The sequence below is a fragment of the Spodoptera frugiperda genome, chromosome 3 (genome assembly GCF_023101765.2).
Source record: "Spodoptera frugiperda isolate SF20-4 chromosome 3, AGI-APGP_CSIRO_Sfru_2.0, whole genome shotgun sequence".
Lineage (NCBI taxonomy): Eukaryota > Metazoa > Arthropoda > Insecta > Lepidoptera > Noctuidae > Spodoptera > Spodoptera frugiperda.
Window position 1 is genome coordinate 11,529,244 of NC_064214.1, and position 24,964 is coordinate 11,554,207.

Genomic DNA, 24,964 nt, shown 5'->3' on the forward strand with positions numbered 1-24,964 from the left:
TAAAGAGATTTATCTGGTGGCGAACAATGGGCACCGATATCGGATTTGTAATACAAAAAAGCTGAAACTTCATCCATTGTTTTGAAAATGTTATTTCTGTGTGGGATTACAGAGTATCGAGTTGCGGACATAGTTTATAAAGCTATCTCGATGAAGTGTCAATGATTGGGCCTACTCTGATGTTAGAGCAGATTTTTTGCATAGCGAGCGCAAATAGAGCTGCAAATCCGATACCACGTTATTTTGTAAAATAAAATATGTATGTACGGAATGTCTGACATTTTGTTGTTCTGAAACGGACTTTGAATATGGTCCGTTGAAAGTTTTTCAACATAAATTATATTGCATTTTTGAAAAAAAATATTTTGTTAATTTGTTAGTTTGGTTTAAATCCCAAAATCAACTAAAGGGATATTATTGTTTCTGCTCAAAAACATAGCATAGTCTAAATAACACCATCAAAATAACTAAAGTGACCCTCCAAGTACTTCTACAGAACTGTACATAAGATTCCTATACCATAACTAATCTTAACTTCCAAAAAAGCTTTAAATAAATTCATATCTAACAAACAGAACAGGAAATAGCACAACCTCAAAAGAAAACCATTTAATACACAAAATTACAATTATCAAAACAAAATCTTAATCGGTATAAGATAATACAAGATCTCATTATAATTTACTACCAGAATTTCCCAAGAAAACAACATAAATATTAAATGTGACCTCATTAGTTAATCTGCAAAGGAAAATAATTTTAATTAAATTTTCTAAGAAACTGAATCATAATTTTATTTGGACCGTATAAATAACAAGAAATCAGCCTTTTATCTTATTTTTTTTAATTGACTACAGTTAAAGATGGGTTTATTTGAGAAAAAAAAAATGGTTTCGTGGTAACCCGTGGGGGGTTTAAGATGTCCTCTTCTCATTCATGAGGGTGCGGGATCAAAACCTACCAACGGCAAAGTACCAATGTGATTTTTCCGAGTTATATATACTTTCTAAGATTATTTAGACACTATTGACAAATGGTAAAGTAAATCATTGTGAGGAAACCCGGGCTTATAAGTTCTAATAATAAGTCTGAAATCGTCAACCCGCATTGAGTAAGCGTAGTGATTAATGCTCAAACCTTTTCCGTGCGAGAAAAGGTCTTTGGTCTACTTACAGGCTGTTGATGTGTGTATATGTTACTTGCAAATATGATACAGAATTAACCATTGTTACTACAATGTTAATGAGTAGTGAGTATATATTCATTTAATGGAAAGACTTGTGAAGCAAATATAATTTAATGACACCATAATCCACCAAAACATTACGAGTCGGATAGTGTGTTTGCTTACATTTCTTTTACTTTTTACTTGGAGGTGATTCTAGGCAACCGAATACCTTTGACTATGCAAACAAAGTGATATACTGAAAGCTAGTTTTAATAGTAGTATAGTAATCTTTCTTTTAATTTGTCATCAGGATGAAACTTAAGTATACCTAATAATAACGATTTGTCTTCCTAATATTATAAATCCAAATGTTTGTGATATTGTGTGTATGTTCGTTACTCAATCACGTCAAAACAGCTGAAGGGATCGGGATGAAATCAGAACAGGGTAGGTTATGGTTTGGAATATCATATTATAAGATACTTTTTATCCCAAGGGGCTGGGTCTAAGCCGCTGGCAGAAGCTAATTATTTATATTCCACAACAGCTTTTATTAAAATAGTGTTACAGTTTCCTAAAATCTATATCTTTATAGTCATAATACAAGTTACAAAATATATTATGATGAGCTTGCATGAAACAATGTAGGTTGCGATACAGATCGAGTTCAATGACCTCACAGAACAATCACATAGGAACATTATATAACGCGTGTGTAACATATAATTCTGAGGCTGAAATCTGGACCTTCTATTTTGGTCGGCAGTCCAAGGGATCCATTGTATTGTAGTATAAGGTTTTATTGTATTATACCTTGCTTTTGTCCAAAGGAAATCACGTTATTTTGATACGATATTACCTACTCCTGACTATTTATAATCCTAGAACAGGAGGTAGAAGCCAGGTAAGTAAAGTTCCATCTGTATATATATTTGTTTTTTGGGACAAGCCCGCCACAGCCTCCCATACCGCTGCAACTCCTGTGAGCCTATCTGTATATATTGTCTACGAAATAGATTTTTATTAGTACATTTTAAAAGATCCAATAAAACATTTTGCCTGACGCGGAAATCAAACCCGTGACGTTGACGTTTGATATCAGCTCACCCAGCTGGTAACATTAATAGTATTATAATAACATCTATCCTATTGATAACCCAATGAATTACAGTAACATCCTTGTTATGCTTTTCAAAATTAACACCAACGCAGAGTTTCGACCGCAAGTAATCCAGTTATTCCAATCTAAATATAAATTGTTTCATCCGTGCACCTACTGGGAAATTAGCCTCTATTCGCTATTACACCCACATGCAATGCTGGTCAACTATAAATAAAGCCTTTGATTGCTTATTGTTTACTCATTACATATATAACCACAATTTCAAATAATGTTTCGCTTATTTTAAGGGAAGGTTATTTATAGTCATTGATATTGTATAGAATTGTTTTAGACGTAACATCTTTTGATCCTTTAAGAGAAAGTTTCTTTTTGAGGGAAAAAATCATCCAGTGGCGTCTCCCGCCTTGAGTGAGGCGAGAAAGCGTGTCTGACTCTTACAGATTTAAAATTACCCCGTTCCTACTCCTGATACGCGCCGGAGCTCCAGTAAAAAGCTAAGTCATCCGCAGCGTGATCTGAGTCTGAGGTACACGAGTTTTTTCCACCATTTATGTTACAATTTTATTAAACTTTTTGCTAATAGTAAGACAAAGTCCAATAAAATACAACGAGAAGTTATATGAAGGCTATTTACTAACTTAAAAATCACATGGCTTTCCTCAACCATTACAATTTCTGAAGAATTCATTCTATACACAAAGTCTCATGCAAAATATTCTGCTCGTGTAAGCTGTTCAGAGAATTTTGGTCGCCACTTTAGCTAGTTGACTTTTCAGCTTCCTCAAAAAGCGTTCGATATTTCAATATGTATCTGTTGTTGATTTTTCTATAATTCTAAACGTTAATAAAATGTGTTAGTTAGAATAAATATGAATTAAAAAAAGTAGTCAGAGTCAAAACATTTATCATAATGTGTATAAAACGTCTGCTACAAGCAGCATTGTAATCAAACATTTGCCATTTTGTATAGTTTAATGAACTACTAATTTATTATACCAACTACGACATAACATAGTCCAAACAAAATCAACTACAAACACTAATAAAGCAAACAAAATTACAATCACAATATTGTAATCATATAGGAAAGCTAATAGAATATCCTGTTGAAAATTAATTCATTTAGTATGCATTCAACACACAGCTTTACATCAAACTATGCAAAACCAGTATAAACTGACTGCTGTATATGCGGAAAGATTATACAAAGCGAGGCCATGATAAACTGGTTATGTGTAACTTGGTGTGTGCCAGGCCAACACTAGCGCTCGATAGCAATGTATACAAGCGTTGTGTGCACCACGTACGAAGCATAATGATATTACTGAAGCCATTGTATAATAAACATGGCGTTGTAAAAATATTTACATAACTGTGGAATATTCGTATCACGACTATTTTACCGTGATAGACCTGGTAGAGATAGATGGTAGATCGAACTTTTCAATGTATGGTATTAATTGTGATTCGTGTCCACGTTTCTGATATCCAATATGATAAAAAAATACAATGTATCTATCAGATAATTCATGTTATTTATTGTCACTTAAAGAATAATGTTGGTGCAACATTTTGTAATTCTGAACTGATATAGTACAACTATGTAAACATTAGTCATCAATAAGTTGCACCATGTTATTTACATGAAATCCAACAGTAATAGACGATACGGTGATTCATGACAGAATGAGTCATTTTTTTACTGAAACTAGTAATTTTGAGGACTCTCTGTTATATTTTTTGGGTAGTAGTAGGTTTAACAGAAAGTGTGGTCCGTCCTCGGCAAACCTAGCGTCGTACTTCGATAGCAAAAGCGGTAAACATCAGAATGACGTGGACCGAGGTGTAGCTAGAAGCTCAAGACCGATCAAGATGGAAGACCTCTGTGGACACTCTGTCCCATCTAGAAGACATAGGACTTTAGTCAAGCAAAATTAAACTTTATCTTATTCCCCACTACGTTCTTTTTAGACACATCACTACCAGTTTTGTATCTAATTACAAAACTTTGTATATTTTCATACAAACCGATACACTTTTTGCAAAAAAGATCCCTTGAACAATTTGCGTACAATAATGCCTACTATAATCCAGTTAGAATGCAATGCCAAAGATAGCAACATGAAACATTTGGTAGCACTCCAACTGCACCGAGTGGTAAGCCGTTAAGTGGTATGATACGAAAACTGTTACTACCACGTCAGGTTGGATACCTGCCCAATTTGGACAAGAAAATTTGCAAATAGAGATACAGTGCACTCTTTAAGCGTTAGTTGTTATATTGTCACGCCTTTTATCTCTAAAGGAGTAGGCAGAGGTGCTCATTATGGCACGTAATGCTGCTGTATAATGTACACCCACTTTTCACCGTTTGAATTATAAGTCCCATGTAATAAGGGGTAAACCTATTGGGCCTATTATACTGGACTGACTAAAAAAGTGATGTTGATGATAATGAATTACTATACTATATACAAATTAAATAGAACTACTGTCAGTCATTGTATTAATATTTAAGTGTCCAGAACACTCGTGTCTTAACTTTTCTCCCATATAACGTCATTTCGAAGATGAAGCGCCTGTCAGTGATAAATGCATGACATTGAAAGACATGCATACTTTTGAAGAATGGAAAGTTAATGTACTGAATGTGCTAGTTACACAGTTCTAACAATACTCGTAATAGAGTCCATCTTAAAATCTAAACTAACTTAAAACATACCGGACTGCCTAGCGGGTGACCGTGGCGCCGGCTTGAAAACCAGGAGTGGGACAGGGTAGTTTGTCTGACACTCCCTCTCGCCTCGCTCAAGCCGGGAGAAGGCATTGGACGACTTCCCCCCTCAACAAAAAAAGTTCAATAGAAACCCTCCTTCCTTCACCAGTACTAAATGAAACAACGTTCTTGTATTCTAGACCATCCATAATGACCATTGTTTTAACCTAAAATCCCAAGTCTCCTTCCCACAAATACTAATAATAGACCTTTAAGGTTCTTATGCTAATACAAACAAAGGTCAATTTCAAAAGGCATTGTTTATTATTATGGATGTCAATAACAGAGATGAGTATCCTACGCCCACTAGTGGCCGCTGATCGACGCCCGCATTTCACTTATGGCTCGACAGCCCTAAAATATGACCCTACTTATGTTTAGGTTATAAATAAGCGGTTTAGGTTATTTAATAGTGTTATTTTTTTTTGCTCATAAATCAGGTTTATTTCAGTTGCTATTTTCATAAATCATTTGTAACTTAAATTGAATTCAGATGAAGGTCATTGCATAGAGATATTTTCTTTAATATTGTAGATAGACAAGCCAAGACTCTTTGGATACTGAATACTCTCATATTATAGCAACTATGCCATTATATTTTTTGGTGACTACGCGGAGAACGGACGGCTGCTGCCTAGTGCAGAAAGGTTCTCGAGTGGAAGCCGCGTACCAGCAAGCGCAGCGTAGGACGTCCACCCACAAATGGGACAGACGACCTGATTAAGGTCGTAAGAAGCCGCTGGATTCAGTTCTCTTCGAACCGGTCTATCTGAAAGTCATTGGGGGAGGCCTATATTCCACAGTGGACGTCTATTGACTGATATGATGATGAAGAAAACATGGGTCAAATATGTAGTTAGTTATTATAAAACCTTCTGAATGTTTTTGTACCTATTACAAAAACCACAAGAGAAAAAGTGTTTACTACATTAAACAGTCTAACTGCCGCACTCAAACACATTTAATGATTACTTAAATTATTTCTTAGTAACGATTTTGTATCGAAAACAATTTCTGGGTTAAGTAACCATTAAATAACTCTGAGTACGGCGGTGAGCCACATAGTATAGTGTGCAACAAGGTCTAGATTAACAACATAACTCACACAGGCAACTTGAGTAACTGATTTGTAAGTTTTATAAGTCGGGAAACTTTTAGAATTTGCTGCACCTGTTCTAGTCACTGGGAGACTCGCTTGCTTCTGCCAACTTTTATTGCCAGACTAAATCTAGTTTAGCAAAATGAATTGAGATAAAAAATATTTTTTATATGTTTTTCTCTATTTAGAGTATCTCGTATTTCGGTTTTACATACATAAGCTCACGCCTGTCCCATGACGATTGGCAGACTATGGAATGCCAATTGCTACGATTCGTACACACCTTTTTCGCTGCATCAACAGTCATCAGTCTTTTCATGCATGCTCGTCGGTTAAGGGTACTTTTAATTTGGCCCTTCTTTAATATGTCGTCAATCTGGTCGATATATGTCCGTCTAGAGCACCCTCTACTGATGGTCCTATTTATAGCCGCTCTGTATACTTCTTTCGTATTTTTCTTTTCATCCATCCTTTCTTTTTCTTATCTGTCATTGAAAGTCGACATATCGTCTCGTTATTAGTCTGAACTCAAACAAATCGAGTCTATTTATTGGTAAACGCTATTTATAATATCCTGACCTGACATAAAAATAAAACTACATCAGTCCAACTGTCCTCAATTCTTATTTTATACTCACATTTATAGAGCAACTATTTATAGACCTAAGCAGCAACAAAAGAAAATATAAACCGTCCATTTAATTATAAAATGCAATAATATAAAATGTAACAAATAAAACATTTAATCTGATAGCACACAACCTTGTACAATTTACACTCAAACACGCACACAGAAACTAAAAATATACATTTAAATCAAAACGTAATGAATTTCCTATGTTACCGTTTTTATGGTAGACGGATCACTTGATGGTAAGTGGCGCCGCCCAGAGGCACAAAGAGATACAAAGCGTTTCTGGCCTTTTGGTTCTTGATATTTGAGCATTGAAGATTTGGAGGTTAAGAAGATTGTTTTTTTTATGGTATCAACTGGTAAACGACCACGAACATCAACCTGATGGTAAGCAAAAACCGCCGCCCATGGACACCCAAAACACCAGAGACATAACATGTGGGTTAGAAATTTAAGGGTTGTTGGGGAATCGGGGATTGGGAAGGAATTGGGCCTCCGGTAACCTCATTCACACGGCGACACATAACGCAAACGTTGTTTCACTCTGATCGATTATATGGTATCACTCCGGTCGATTCGTGCCAAAGCTAAGCTCTCACACAACTTTGCTATTATTCCGATTATTTTCGATACAAAAGCTATTATGGTTAATGGGGTTTTAATTTTACATTTAAAGTGCTCATAAATTATTGATATCACCTACTGATAACTGTGACAATAGCACTCATGGTGTGTTCGTGAAGGTTGGTGTTGAACATGAACAAAAATAATAATATGTAATTTTAAAGGATATAGTTTTAGCGGTAATGTGACATTATTTTTTTGTTATAGTGATATTTTTCTATCTTATTGATACTCCCACTTAAAAAAGCGTATCAGACACACTTGCAACTAAGTTATAGGTAACTTATACCAAGTTCTTTATAAGCTTTTCTGTGGGTTTTCGAAAAAAAATGCCAAAGTCCCTATAAGTGATAGCAAATCCATTCAATACATATTCACCCACTTAACCTCACCTCAATATGAAATGACAACTCGATGGCACAAAACTAGCATTAATAACAGAAAGTATAGAATAGCAACATTTCCAAGTCCTCTTCACCCCCTCCCCCCTAACAACCCCTCGAATGGCCGCGTCAAACCACAACACAGCGGATTTATAAAAAGCCGGGCTTGCAAACGACCCGGGTCATTACAAGGGTTACATACGACTTTTTCAGCACACGCAAACATCAACCTTCAAACCATGTAGCATAGGCTTAACTTCAAATAACAAGAACGTTTTAAACATCATAAAATAATTTTAGTTGCAATGAAAAGTGGACTGTGCTTGATAGAATTAGAGTCTAAAATTTTATGGCAGTATGGTCAGGTAATTTAACACGATTTTTTTCAAACATTCATTTCCCTTTTTGAGGAGTTTTCTATTAATAATTTGCACGCCATGATGTCGACACCTGAACATTTTCCTGAAGCATGAAGCCATTTACTGGATTAAACAATGCACAGGCATTTGTTTGCACGGCGAACTTTGCGTCAAACATTTGTTTGCCGAAAGTTTTAGAGTACATTTCCACCACAGATGTGCTATGCTACGTTACTGTGGATGCGTTTGGCTTTTTCTAATAATTTTCATTGCTCTACATAGCATTGATCGAAACTGCCGTTTCTAACTTTTACCAAACAAATTATTAAGAATTAAAAATTATATTTATTTTGTGCATATTTACCTAATATTACATTTCTTACCCTGCAGGTGACGTGTTTTAGGCTCCAAAGCTTTTGAACCTTTCAGTCAGAATTTCATAGGTGACACTGTCGGAATTAACCAACAGTATAAAATCACGACTTTCAATCTCCAAAAGTACGCACAAAAAGTAGTACCAACTTTTCACCTACCATACATATCATGTATAATTCTATAAACGTTCACACTCTATGGATAGCACTATCTAACCCGAAAACCAAATCTACTAGCATAAGTTCAGTAAACCACAAAACTAACGAATGTTTCGAAGTAAAATATCATCCATAATACACTCGTACATATACCAAAGCCAAAAATATAATAACAAGTTAAGCTAATTAGAGCTATCATTACATTAAGTGTGTATTAAGTTAAATAATGGGATGAGCCACATACGAGCATAACTTAAGTGGTTTACTTTGTAATATTAGATAAGTAAGTTGAAGCCTTCTCGCGATGAAATGATATGGGATGTTATTCTGACAAGAATTATTATTATTATACAGAAGGAAAAGTATGAGGCTGTGTTTTATTAATGGTTATTTTATTTTTAGATGTGGTAAGTACTTATTAGTACGAGATGAATTCGATATCAGGCATTAATTGTTATGTTTTTCGGCTTACTCACGTAACTGTTTGACGAGGAACTCGACTAGTTTCAAGCCATACTAGAGGCTCATATTCATGAGTAGCATTCCGCGCCGGTGTGTAAGCTGACAACATAATAATTAAGTCAATAAGCTTGATGTAGAAGACAGTACTTTTGGACATGGCGCGTATTACGCTAAGCCTAGCTGGATTTCTCCCGCTACCGTTGAGATACAGCTTTTTAATATTTTTAAATGATTTTTTTTACAATTAAATATTAAACCAAGTATCAGAAATAAATAAAACAAAATAATAAGTCTACAATATTTTTGCTCAACTTAAATATCGGTACCGAATTGTGGCTTCCTTTACTTCTAACTTGTATTTTAACGTATGACGTTTCATAAATCGTAACCCACGTCTCTTTACAGATTCACAATGACAGTAATAAATTACCTTCAACATTTTTTACGAAGGAAACATATAGATTTATGGATAATAAAATCTCTTATCCTTATTCTATCGAAATTACTTAAGGTGAAGGAAAATCCGTTTACTTTAACGACCATTCAAAAGGTTTTATTGAAAACATTTATTTGATTTGAATATTGTGAAATAATTTGTTAAAGTAAGTTTATATAATATTTCATTTTGTATACACGATTTAGTTTTAAAAAGATAATGTTATTAAATAGAGAAGTTAATGGCATTTTAGGGGGAAAATTTCGAGTAACCTTAATCACGTGGCAAACACAACGCAACCGTTGTTTCACGTCGGGTTTCTGTGAGGCCGTGGTATCACTACAGTAGAACCGTGGTATAAAGGACCTAATAAGAGATACATTTTCAAAGAACTTGAAGATACATTACATAAAATAGATATTAGTTCTATTTTATAACTTGTAACTTGACATAAAAATAGAAATATTTATTTCTCACAATACACTTGCGGAAATGTCAACTCTATTAAGATAACGTGGAAGCATTATTTACAATGCTTGAATAAACATAACAATAACTTATTCGCTCTTTCCCTCACAGGAATACAGAGTGTTCAGAGAAATAAATATATTTTCCTGCCAATTATTTTAGAAGTTCGATTGTGATTAAGGTCGAACCTAATGCTAAAAATCGGGGACAAACGACTTGAGTTTATTTTAAGAAGAATAAGACTATGTTCATATGGTAAGCGTTAAGCACGTTTTGATAATGCACGTTTACAACTACATGCATTTTACAAGAATTTTATTTAGAGCGTTCACATGTAAAGTCTAATGTCACGCGCTGGCCTTATGAACATAACCTAACACATAGCTATTTAAAAAAATACTAAAGATTCTGGATCTGTAGGCATCTCCAAACGCACTTCATAAATCCATCTACCTTTTGCATGCTTGTTGTGTTTCAACTACCAAATCAATTGAAACCTTACTGCCACTGGCAAGAAAGTTGACATTACCTTTATTGTATAACGGTTCTTATAGCTAATGTACATTTATATTGCCATACTGTATACAAAATTACCCCTATACATGTATAGCTAAGGTTTTCACGAGACATTCAACAATAAGCTACGTGCTTAGACTTTGAATTCCCCCTTGCTGTTCCCATAAGGCCCTGTAACGGGATAAACGTAAATGTATTTTTAATATTTTGATACGTGCTATACAGATTGGTGACAATAAAATTGAGAAGCTAAGTTAACACATTGAACGCCGTGGTGGTCACCGGTGATCGACGTTAGCGGAGGATTTGCCTTCAATAGTTTTCTATTGGCAGTCAATGAAACCCTGATAAGTTTAGTCACTTATAAAATAAAAAATTGTACGAGCGTCAATTGACGAAAGTTTGTTCTTGAAATGCAGCTTACGTAGACAGTAAGCCTAAGGGTCGCATACATAAACGACACGGATACTACACGGTTGCGACACGTAATTTTTTTGCTTTGAAAACAATATGAAAATGCTTTAAGCGCGCTGTCTGCACGCTGACAGAGCGCTTAAAGCGTTTTCATATTGTTTTTTGCAGCCTTTCTGAATTGACGTTATGAAATATATTATGTTCAAAATGACAAGTTCATTTCTGGGTTGGAGCGGTACCTTTAAAGTGTGATATGTGATGTGTTTAACAACAAACGAGACTTCTATTTCCCTTTACTCTTTTAAAACACACACACAACTTTACACACCTTTTATCCCCGAAGGAGTAGGCAGACGTACACATTACGGCACGTAATGCCGCTATACAATGTACACCCACTTTTCACCATTTTGTGTTAAAGTCCCATGTAACAGGGGGTGAGCCTATTGCCATATCCTGGATATCTCTCTTTTAAAACACTGTCTAAAATATGCACGTAATATTACATCCTATTATAACATCTCAGTAACAGGCCAACGGGTCAAGTAAGTGAGTTTGGTCTATTAGGTTAATTAATACTAAAATAATAATAGCGCCACTGCGAGTAATTACTCGCTGTTATGATATGCACTTGCAATGTTCGTGGTGTGGCATACAATTATAATAATATGGAAATTAATATTATGAATAGTGTATGCTGGCTCGTGTAAAGGGGTTTTAGCTTGACGAGTCCCTCGAGTTGGCTGCAGTGTAACGTGTCATAAGTTTAATTTCTGCGCGGCATAATTCTTTGTTTGATTCACATATTATAGTACTGAGCCCAGGTGACATACATGCACTCACAACTTAAGAAAAAATCTTAACTATTCATCGATATCTTTACTCTATACAAGGAGCTTTAAAAGTATCTGCCACGGCTTCAATGGGAAGTAGTGCTGTGTTTGAATATTACAATAGTGGTCTGCAATAACTGATCCGGGGTACGAAATTTCTTCACTACGTCCCATTAAAGCCGTGGCAGATACTTGACTTTCTCTGCCCGGGATCACATTATCTGATTGTATGACCAGACTTAGACCAGGTGCAGGTTTAAATGCGTTCAGAGGCATGGGGATGAACACGTCTCTAATTCTCTTAAAGGGAAGGCAGTTGGTGAATATTTTAATACTTGTTCCTAATCGATTATGTTACAAGGATCATTTAATTATTACATTACACAAACGTGAAACGACGTATGTTTTTATGAGAATTTCAAAGCTGAGATTCAAAAATCAAAAAACGACCTGATGACGAAAATTGACCTACGCCTTAAAAATCTAACTTCTAAAAATTGAATTTACACGTGCTATATGGCCTGGAATAAACAAAAATTGGCAGCAGTCAATCTGTTGTCAATCAATAAATAAACTAAAATCGTTATCCTAGAGAGAACTTTGAAATATTAGACTTTAATTAGTATCAGAATAATAATCACAAAACTAGGCATTGTATGATCTTGTCCAAATCATTTTAAAGACTAGATATTTCCTCATTACGCTTTATAAACTCCATATTGAATATTCAGACCATTTATCTTTGCTTACACGAGCAAAAAATTGTGAGGACTGCTGAAGCGTTTTCCCCAAACATTTTGTATTCAGTAAATCAACTTCTTAATCGTACCTACGCAGTATAACTCAGTCACATACGGACATACATACATATATTTGTATGTATATAGGAAAAGGTTCGGAAACACACATTTCGTGAGCATTTATATCCGTCTCCCTTTATATTGATGGTGCTAAAGATATTTAGTTTTATTTTAAGGGGAGGGTGACTGAGCTTGATAAATTGGGTTGTATAACTGGGTTGGGTAAAGTATAATTAAGGTTTTCCACTTAAACATATAACTTTAAATATCTTCGCGTTGTTTAGTAGGTAAGAAAGTTTACATTAGAACTTGGAAAATATTGACAAAGCTTTATCGGTTGTCATGATACGAAACCAACATTTAATAGGTTTACCATTAAGTTAACAAGTAAACTATTTACTTCACTATTCCCAAAGTATGTAGTTTATTCCTAATATATCACAAACACACACTCAAACAATAAATATTCACATAAAAATATCATACTACTACGAGTGCAGATCGTCGTGTGTTCAACTGTTCACATCACAGAACTATCGATTTTGTTACGCTTGAAGAAACGTCTAAACGGCTCAGCGAAGATTTACTGATCCCATATATACGGACCTATGTTACTGGACGGGTGAAAGGGACAATTTTAAACGACTAATAACATATTGACGGTCAATTTGTGCTTAAACTAGAAATACAACATTTTTTTTAATACATAACTTTGAAATAAATCCAAATCATACATATATTTTGTGATCACCATTTAACGACAGATAAACAAACATTAAAATTTGTTTTCCCGCGGCTGTCATAAGAGCTGCTTAAGGAACTACATATTATTATTTAACAGATACCTGACAGCAGCGCTCTCTTATAAACTTGATTCTTTCAAATTGCAATCCCTGAACCTGCCAAAGGGGGTGTTTGTGATAAACCTCTCATTCATAAAAAATGGTCATAGTCTAGCGGACACCATTGCTTTTCTCTAAACAAGAACCTTTTAAACCAGAATCTGTAACCTGCTTGCCAAACTTGAACCCCTGTTTTACCCAGCATTGAACCCACACAGGTTGTTAATGTATGTGTGTAAGTGGTAGGGTGAAAAGGACAATTTAAAACGCCTAATAACAAATTGAGGGTGTACTTAAAAAGGTTCATTTGTACTTAAAGTTTTAGTACAGTGATAAATCGACGACCATTTTTGTGGAAGCCAAGGATTTTGTGCACTTTTCGTGATACTTTAGTCACCATGAGTTTGGCAGTAAAATAAATTCGTATCGTACATTTGGCGATCAATTTCGCATGTTTATTTAATGTGCTGTGTGATGACAGTGGAGTGGAAAGTATTTATCACTATTCTTTCTGCGGGTGTTATAAGAGCCGACTAAGTGACTACATATAAACAGAGACCCGGCAGCTAGCGTTCTCTGAGAAACCTGATACTTTAAAACTGAAATCTCCAGCCCACCTGCCAAGCATAGAGATTTACGAGCAGCAAGCGTTCTCTGATAAACCTGATTCTTTAAAACTCCCAAGAGAACGCGGGTGAAATCGCTGACAGAAGTTAGTAGTTTATAATATTTATCTTATATTTAAAATCGTGTTTGTTCGTTTGTTTAATTGTCTCTCCCATCCCAACAAATCTTTATTATGTTGTGATTTTTGTGAAAAGATAAAATGTAATGATATGAGTGTCGTGGTGGTCCAGAGGTTTAAGACGACCGCTTCCCGAGAGTGCAAGCTCGAAACCTACCAACAGCAAGTACCAATGTGACTTTTTCCGAATTATATGTACTTTCTAAGATTATTTAGACATCACTGATAAATGGTGAAGGAAAATATCATGAGGAAACCTGGGCTTAATTACTAATTATAAGTTTGAAATCGCCAACCCACATTGAGCAAGCGTGGTGATTAATGCTCAAAACCATCTCCGTGTGAGAAGAGGCTTTGGTCAGCAGTGGCCACTTATAGGCTAATGATGTAATGATATAAGAAAATTGTATTGAACAGTGGAACATAACAGGAAAATCATCTGTGCGAAAATTCTACTCGGAACGATTTCTGATCATTTTGTTTGTCTAAGGACATATCCGTAGTATTCATCGTCGGATATTGTAATCGTATTCGTTTGGACAGTTTCCAAGAAGATTGCCTCGAAAATTCTATCCATTTGGTTGTAGTATAAGAATATTACAGACTGACTTTAGTCCTACATACGTATTGGAAATATGGCGTTAAATTTTAGCCTGTTTGTTTAACCGACTTTCCAAAAAAGAGGAGTACATAGGTATCTATTTAGGTTTTAATATAATTTTGTTTAGTCCTTGTGGCTCCGACTTTTAAACTATCAGTGGGTCTACCCAGTGTTACTTTGGTGGTTTGTTCCGTTCCAATTTCAATAATTGTTTTTGTACTGCATAGTCCGTTTATTGAGGTTAGGTTAGGTTATAAACTATAGGTTATAGACTATAAAACACCACGCTACGACCAATAAGGCTAAGCAGAACGGGTGAAACAGGCGCGGGAGTAGCTATATCACTACATAGTATAAAACAAGGTCGCTTTCTCTGTCCCTATGTCCCTTTGTATGTTTAAATCTTTAAAACTACGCAACGGATTATGATGCGATATTATGAATCAGGAGGAAAGTTTTTATGTATAATACATGCATAATATATCACTATTGCACCCATGCGAAGCTGATATATTTATGACACAAACAACAAGTATAGTACACAAGCTCCTTTACAAAGACGTAACAAAAAACCGCAGAAGACAGATGGAAGGTAATATTGGGCCCAGTTAGTAATGTCGGTACAATTACTTTAACGAGGTGAACGAATGTGAACCTTAATCTGACGGCTGATGGATATAGACTACGTGTAAACTATAGTAGAGTTAGATGGTAGGGCTGTCTTTTATGTCCTTTTTGTCGTGACTAAAGATTTTGAAGCTTATTGTTTTGCTGTTAAAGTTTAAATTGATTTGAAAGTTTTTGACATTATTTTTGTAAAAACAAAAGTAATATTTTCAATCATCTTATTGACATTAAATGAAAATAATTACATTTAGAACAGAATTGTATGAGAACTTTTACACTAATTAAGACAAATTTGATTTTCTTTTTTAATTGCAGGCATTCATGTACGCTCTTATACTAATGACACACAAACACACACACAACAATATATCTCAGTGATCATATTATAAGCTTTTATCATACGTCAGTATTTAAATACAATTTTAAAATCATGACCAACAAGATGTTGATAATAAAATGTTGCGATACTAAACAACAGTCAGCTCTTCCACTATACCATTACAGCAACAAACTCAAATTCAACGCTCCACAATTTTTACTTTACACTTAAACCATTTTATATCCCTTTTATTGTCAAGTAACAATGGCGAAACATCGTTAAATGTTAAAACTGATTCTCAGAAGGAACGTATACAACAATAAATCTCGTAAAATATTTATTTGTTAAATGGGTCAGAAGAGACTGAAGTCGTTTATAATCCATTACCACAAATTTTCATGGAACATCCGAGAATGTTCTAGGATTTATACAAAGTACTAAAAGGAATAAACTATAAATACGAACTACTGTCGCTTGTAAACAGGTTGAGAACTAAGAAAGATGGAAATTTTGGAGTTCTATGGCTTTTATCTCGTATTGTATGAAACCTAGAGTGTTGATCACTCGGGGGTTAGTCCATATTCTAATCTTTGGTATCCAAATATTGTCATGTAATTATTTTGTTTTATTTGAAGTGTCAGATGAGGCGAAACAGAGTGTTACTGACTAAAAACCACCCCGTTCCTACTCCTGTTTTTCAAGCCGGAGCCTCAGTAAACACGCTAGATAGTCCGCAGATCGTCATGTGATACAATTATAAATACTGTCCATTATTCTGTTATATCATTACGCATTAGAATGTGGATCACTTATTTTCAGATTTTCATTTGTCAACATTAACTTGATGATCTCATTAACCAACCAAATACCAAAAGAAGAAAATACAATATGAATCATACTAACTTTCGATATTCTCACAAAATAAGTAATATCTCAACGTTCCCATTCCAATATTTCATTTTATAAGTAATAAACGAGGACAAATTACAGACACTCAGCTGTTAGTGGGCCAAATATAAAGCTGAGTACACAACATTAAGATTTTATGTCATTGACAGTCTGCTAGACTCCTGGGCTCCTATAAACACTACCATGAAATGTAGCTTTATTGACTCTCTAGTTTGTTTCAAGAAGACATTAGTCAGAAATAGATTTTTTTATTTAACTTCGTGCAAAGAACTTTATTGTCCAAGGGTGGGTTTTTTAGAGAAGTGAAAATTGCTGCGTAAATCACTATATTACTGGATATTATCATTTTTAGAAGTAGAAACATAGTCTAATTGATATAAGTTTTTAAACTGACATGGTCATGGTCTTGAGACGGGATATTTACCATCATTATTGATGTCTTCGTCCATTCATCCGTGATTCTGGCACTTGCAACAGTGCCGAAATATCGAAAACTCATAGATACAAATAAACATGGTAAACATCCCGTTTTAAGTTCTAATGATATAAGTAGTCTAATTCAGTCTAAAACATGGTGTGGTGTTGATCTAATTACCACTACTTAATCTTTAACAGAGATCAATGTACAAACAATAGCAACAAACATGAGCTAAAAAAATAAAAACAAATTAATTTGCGACCTGTAACAATCTGCAAGCAATTTGTGTAGAGCTGCCAACTAAATTAGAAGCACAGACAATACGGGTTACAAGTAACGAAGGAATTAACTTGCAGCGCTGTTAGCAATGTTATTACAGCGCTGTTATTTTTCAAGCGACACTTTTTACAGCGAATAAAGCGCTGCAAGACAATGCAACACTTTTTGTGATTACTTTGCAGTTCTATCTGTCGCGTAGTTTTGTTACGTTTTAATAATAATACTATTTTTAATTAAGACTAAGAGATTGTTATCCCTGTCGAGGATGTAAAATACTATAAAAATAATTTTCTATATTCAAATTGATAGCGTACAAGGAAATTTGAACTTTAAGCTATGAAAATATAGGAATGAGAATAGCTTCTGTTCACTTCTTAATCTCAAAATGTTAAAAATCAAAGTCAATGTGAACTAAATTGAGTCATTACTACAAAACTACAAATGTATACAAGTATTATGTTAACATGAGAATTAACAAAATTAGACTTAAATTCTAATAACAATGCGACCTACATTTATTTACACTGCAATTTCCCGAAACCGAGTTAACTTTGAACCACCTTTGTTGCTTTATTCTCACCGAAAATAAACTGGTAATTGCACTATAAAATTTTGATTGCAACAAGATAATGCACTCAGAATTTTGTACACAGTTAAAAACTGAAACACTTAATATGCGATTGTCCAAAAAAATCACTGAAACTTGACGGCGTCATTATCCTCAACCGAAAGTTAATAATTCTGATTGAAACACAAAATTTGGTTTCAATAAATTAAGCCGTGTCACTGCTCTCAACCAATCCAATAAAAATAAGGATGATAATAAGCTACCACGATGCTTAATGATTTGTTAAATAAAGTTAAAGTTTTTTGAAGAAACACCCAATACCACCTTTGAATAAGGAAAATTAAGACATTCTAACCACAATATTCAAAAAGTTTCTAGGAAAAATTAGTTCGAATCAATACTCAGACAGCATAATATAACAGTGCTACTTATACCTGTTATTATAAGCAATCAACGATAATTTAACAGGTTATATTCATAAACGTTCTACAACTGAAACAACTAGGCATTTAGGCAGCTCTCATTATTTATTCATAACATCCAAATTACCTACGGTTTAAAAACGAGGTTGAATTTAAAAAATAAACATTCAATGTTTAAACATGAATACTCGTATCTTAATGGTCTTGTGGTTATGAGTTCATCTGCATTATTCGATACTCAGACAACCATATAGTTATTATTTTTCTGAATTGTTTGGTAATCTAAAGGTAAATTGTGTGTGTCTTTTTTTAACTTTGCCTCAAACTAGGATTTTCCCCTGCGTCGTGGGTGCGTTTACAAACATACTAATTCCCATTTATATGACACCAAGACCCGAAACAATTTGTGGAAAACAAAAAGAGTTGCTCCGAGCGGCGAACCCGTTACACGTTGCACTACAGTCAGTTGCTCAGCCACTGCACCAATCATGCAGTCAAATTGTACACTAAAAGCGTGCCACATATTACGAGTAGAATAGTCTAACCAAAAGTACATTTATCTACTAGAAGTTCGATAAAGCTCCTTGGTTTTTTAAAATTACGTATAATCTGATTGTTATTTCTCTTATTAATGCTGCCACTGTAATAATTATTTATTTTACTTGTTATCCGTACATTTTTCTAAAGACAAAAGGTCTTCGACTGTAAACATTATGCTAAGGGACATAAAAGGTTGAAGATATAGAATGCAATAACAAATTAAATGTGACAGTACTAATTTTTATTACAGGCACGTATATTTAAGTATGGGTCGTATACAGGATTATAGCATATTAAACCTTAAGTATTTATTGCTAAAGTAGCTAATTAATTTTCTTGTGATGACGACTGCCATAATGTTGATTTTGATATGACAGCTACGGTAAGGTTAAATTAACGTACGAATCTTATAGAATTAAGTTTATTTAAATTAAAAACGTTTTAAAAAATAGCTTGTTTTTCAAGCAATTTAGCATTTAATGGTAATGCAAAGAAATCGTACAAAACGATTGAAGACATCTGTTTCAAAATTTAGATGAAGGTTCCATTTCACATACATACATACATACTAAACTACATTGAGAAAAGCTCTACTACTTTCGAGTACCTCATGAGTAGCGTGCACCAACGTCAAGAATGAAATCTTTATTCTAAGTTTAAAGGCGTAATTTTCCAAAGCAAATGTTCCTTTAAATTAAACCGAAGTAAACGCTTTACATAATTCAAGTATTATTTACGTTTATCCAATAATTTAAACACAACTTCTATAAATCCATGCTAAAGGCGCTAAAAGAGGTTTAGAAAATAGGTCTGATTAATAATCATGTTAAAAAAATAGTACCGAAAATAGCCCAACGTTGCGTGTTCACCAGTTATTAACCAAAGCTAGTTTAGTAGTGAAATGATTCAGAAAACGGATCACGTAATACAAATAGGTGTAGTGCATGAAAATAGGCCACTAAATTTAAAATAATAAGGCACGGTTAATTTATTTAAAATTGTGTACATTGATTTATTTATCATTAACTTGAGTAGCGAAAATATGTCAGTCAGTGTGATTATTTTAATTATAGTCGTATAATTTTCATGGTTTTTCTAGCAACTATACTGTTTTTTGTTAGGTTGTTACAACCTTTTTGATCACGGCAGGCAAGCTCAAACTTATGTACAATGTTAGCAAGCAGTAGAAGTTATGCAGAAATACGTAAATGCGACTACTGTACGGTAACTGCGGTCTCCAATCCATAACCCATAATCCAAGCATGAAGATGACGTCTGCGGACGGCGAGCAAGAGTAGCTCGCCGCTCCTCCAGAACCAGAATCGTGCGTATGGCACGTTGCGTTCCGCGCACACCTCAAAGAGCCGTCAGACCACCAAAGATCCCCATCTTTACCCAGTAGAGCTGATGCCGACCCGAAGCTGCGGACTGCTAAACGTGTCACCGGGGTTCCAGCTCGAAGAGCAGGAGTAGGAACTAGTGGTTTTAGTCAGTAAGAGTCTGACACTCCCTCTCGACTCACCCTAGGTGGCAGAAGACATTGGATGATTTTACCCCCTCAAAAAAAGCATGAAGATAATGACAACATCTATAATGTAGAAGAGGTCTAGCAGTGAACTCCCACGCGATAATAATATTGTATTGTATATGTTGATCTCTCGAAAATCTGACGGCTAGAAAAAATGGCGCCGTATTTGGTGTTTGTCGCAACTACTTAACAAATAAACTTAGCAATAAATGACGAGGCTGGCGACACTCCAATACTTCTCTAGTCTAATGTTGTTATCAACATCACAGAATGTTGAATTATATAAACAAGAACAAGGTCATGGAGTAGTTATTTATTTCATTTCTTTCATACTAGACTAAATCTGCTTTCATGCATCCTTTCTACATGTCCAAACTATCGTAACATTCCTTTTCAATCCTTGTTACTCTACCAAATTACGCAACGCAACGTCACGCCTTTTATCCTCGAAGGGGTAGGCAGAGGTGCTCATTACGACACGTAATGCCATTATACAATGTACACCCACTTTTCACCATTTGTGTTATAAGTCCCATGTAATAGGGGGTGAACCTATTGCCATATACTGGACACAATTCCAGACTCCTTGCTACTACTGAGAAATTTTCGAAAACCCGAAAACAGCCCAGTAATACTTTGCCTGACACGGGAATTGAACCCGAGACCCCTTGTTCGGCAGTCGCACTTGCGACCACTCAACCAACGAGGCAGTCTACCAAATTATATTCCAAAATATAGGTATCACATTCAACACAACACATAAGTACACACTAATTACCCATTACCTAAATAACCAATCAACATTACCTTCTAAATAAAAAAGTACAATTAAAATGTACCACAAATATTTATTACTACAGGAATGTGAACAGTCTATAGTGTGACAGTTAAAATACGGTCGACCGCTTCAAATCCCATTGGAAGTTCACGCCATTAAACAGAATTAAAATACATTTGTGAATGATTACGGTGGAATCAGTGTTTAAACTTTGTACATTAAAATGTTTTGTTGCAAACTTTTGATGGCCGTTGTTTTTTATAACAACCTGTAGATATTTTGTGTTTTTCTCTGGAAAGGTTTAGATCAAATTGTGTCATGATTTCGTATCATGAATCCTGCTAGTCACAAAAATGTGTATATTAGCTTCTGTCATCGGCTTTGTCCACAATCCTGTGGGATAAAAAGTCCTCATCCTATCCAAGTCTGCTCATACCCTATTTGTACACCAAATTTCATCAAAATCCATTCAATTTTATAAATGTGAAAGTTCGTTTGTTTGTGTGTCAATCAATCACGCTGAAACTACTGGATTTTTATTTTTGATATACAGACAGGGGATGAGCTGACTTGGGTGATAGGGCACTCTTTAGGGTTCCGTAGACAAATGGCAAAAAACGGAATATAGATTCGTCATGTCTGTCTGTCTGTCTGTCTATCTGTCCGTCCGAATGTCATAGCCATTTTTATCCCACGATAACGCGGGCGAAGCCGCTAGTAGAAGCTAGATAAAAGTATAAGAATTTTCCAGAGAATCAACGCGATACTACCAAATATTTTTAAACTAAAATACAAAAATATGTATCTTTTAGCTTTTCCTTCACAAACATTAGAAATATAAAATAAGTAATGGCGGAAATCTAACTTAAGGCAATGGAGTTAGTTATCTCCGCTCGAGTCAAGGAAGGCAATAAAAGTTGCACTCTAAAACTGGAGAGATAAAAACTAAGATAGATCGTCTTTTGAATTAAACTCTGAAGAGATGGCTAACTATTTTAGTTTGCAGTGCAGATACATACAACAGAAACCTTATATATGTACATATTCATTTCATTTCGTTTGTATATTTCGTTTGCATTATCGCTTTATCTACTTTTTTTTCATAAATATTGTAAGGGATGGCAAATAACAAAGACTAGTAGTGGGTAAAAGCTAGTTATAAATTTTCAGTAATCCCAGTGTGCCAAATTAAATTGTTACTAACCAATTAATAACAATTACATTTGTTATATCAGTAATAATACTCGTATTCTACAACAAACTTTATCTACCACCAATTAAAAACAAACGTTCCAAATTAAAAGCTCATCATGTAGCAAATAAAATATGATTTAAAACAAAATTATTTCGCGGAACATCAGCTTTTTCGACCGATCATTAGATTAAGTACAGTCAACATAATATGGTATACAGTACCCTTAGTACAAGTTTGTTTTATGAAACGAAAGCGCATTGGTTGGAGTTGGAGAGCACATGGCTCCAAAAAAAGCGTATGTTTTTGCTCCCACTCCTAAACTTTGATTCGTCTTATCTTATATGACAAAATAAAAAAATATAAATCTAATATGTTTTCATTAGCTAACTGACGGACTAAAAAAATTTAAATTTTCGTACTCATCATCATCTATATTGTATATACTCTACTTTGAATTTACCTATCTTGTATTAATCCATTTAGAATACTAAGTACGATCACCACAAGAACCTAAAAAGATTGATGTACTTAGGGTTCCCTTGGAGAAGTTCCCTTTCACTCCAAAGTTACAAGTTTTGTGAACGCTTTACTTTTGTTGACTGTACATTAATTATATTGGGGAGGCAACCATGTTTAATTAATCTTTCTATCTCCGATCCGATGTCTAACTTGTGCGACCTTGACTTATTATTTCAGTTTTTTTCCTCGAACGCGCTTGAGGTCTGTGGTCTATAGGAAAAATTAATGTTGTATTCAAAAAGTCTCTATTACGGTCTTTTAGTTTATTTGTCAGAGTTGATATATGTAGTTAATAGAATGTTACGAATGAAAAACATGCGGCGCGGGTGGTAAATGCCGTATTTGTAAAGAGTGTTCAATTTAGCTCAAAGAGAATAATGCACTTTTTGGCTTACCTACTGGGCCTATTTCGCTCATTTTTTTCGTATATTGTCAGCCAAGACGATAACAAATACGTGGTTTAAATTAAGCCATAAATGGTTTTTTCAAGCAGTGTAAATGTTATTGACCTACCAGAGCATTAGAAATGTGAGATTTGTTTCTGTTGTTAATGTTGTTTAATAAGAATTGATAGTTTTCGTATTAGACATGGCTTGACATAAATGGATATATTAAATGTGACACATTTTTTTAATGGGGGAAAATCATCTAATGACTGCTCCCGCCTTGGGCAAGGATAGAGGGAATGTCAGACTCTTACTGACTAAAAAACCACCCCGTTCCTACTCCTGCTTTCCGAGCCGGAGGTCCGGTAAACCCGCTATGTCCGCTAGGACACCTACATTTAGCCAGTAATAGTGTGCGACTATATAGTCACAGTAGCACAATTCTAAGCTCTCTACTATTACTACCAATGTCAGTAATTCGAAAAAAAAATCTAATAATACAAGTAGTTTATGCGTAACGATGTATAAATAGCTCTAAGAAGGCCACACGAAGTATTCATATTAGCGTGTGTATGACTCGATGTGTGAACGTGAAGGAAGCCAAATAAGTAGGCAAAGATCGTAACAAGTGCTCTATAGTATTTCTACCTATTCCCATTGAACAAGCGTTTATGTAAATTGTTTGAATATAAATGAAATACGTCTACTATATGTTTTGGTTAATAAAGTAGGTTGGTGTTAGAAATAACTTTATTTTTATTTGATTCAAGTTAGAGTTTTATTAGTAGTGGTTGCCTAGCACGTATATTGTAAAGGCACTGCACATCAAGCTACCTATTTCTTCAGTAGATTATCAACCATATACATTTGTAATAAAGTTGAAAGTCCATTAAAGAAACTTGACATCTGGGGTAGCTTCATGTGCTGCTACCTGTACTACAAGAAGGTTTTAAGTAAAAATTAAAGGTACTTACAAAATACATCATTCTTCAATTGAAACAAAAAGAATAGCAGACAAAAATAACTATCAAAAAACACACCCTGTCGCGTCGCCACAAATACCGCTCATCAAAAAATAAACCTTAAGCTTAAGTCGTTTAGGTTTAATATTAGACAAGTGGTATCATAGGAAGTTTTCGTAATATGGGTAGGAATTAATGGCTCCCTGCCAACAATAACGGATAACCGCTTCGCCTGGGCGAAATTAAACCATTATTACACGGTAACAGATATTCTATAAAGTTTTTGTACTCCCCACTCCTTACTATGTTCTTATGGGTTTATTTTATGACTAAGATGCGCTGAGCATACTAATATAATCGAGAAATGTGTAAGTGTTATACAGCGTCTTAGACAATGTTCAGCGATTTCAGTTTAGAAATGCCACCGTTTACCATATCGTTTTATAATCCACATTGTTGAATGTTGTCACAACACATTTATATTATTATAATAATTATCGTGAGGCATACTAAATTAACTAAAAATCACGGTTTACTCACGTAAATTAAAGGAGAAAAGCTCTACTAGTTTCGAGTTTACATTTATTTTCAATTTTAGTCTCTCATCTCAACCCGACTATATTATACGACTTTCAATAATTTTAATAAAACCAAAATACACAATCCTATTTAATCAACCCAAACATACATCACTCTTA

At 34.6% G+C, this 24,964-nt stretch overlaps 2 protein-coding genes across 2 annotated transcripts in view; one reads left to right on the forward strand and one right to left on the reverse strand.

The window, feature by feature from the left end:
• LOC118273823 (uncharacterized) overlaps window positions 1-18,065 on the forward strand; it is a 103,046-nt gene extending 84,981 nt beyond the window's left edge. Inside the window, exon 6 of the transcript XR_007707654.1 lies at window positions 18,052-18,065. The gene's annotated coding sequence lies outside the window, so the exon portion shown is untranslated. The remainder of the gene's footprint in view (window positions 1-18,051) is intronic.
• LOC118273822 (protein unc-13 homolog B) overlaps window positions 1-24,964 on the reverse strand; it is a 401,044-nt gene that overhangs the window by 337,231 nt on the left and 38,849 nt on the right. The gene's annotated exons all lie outside the window — the stretch shown is intronic.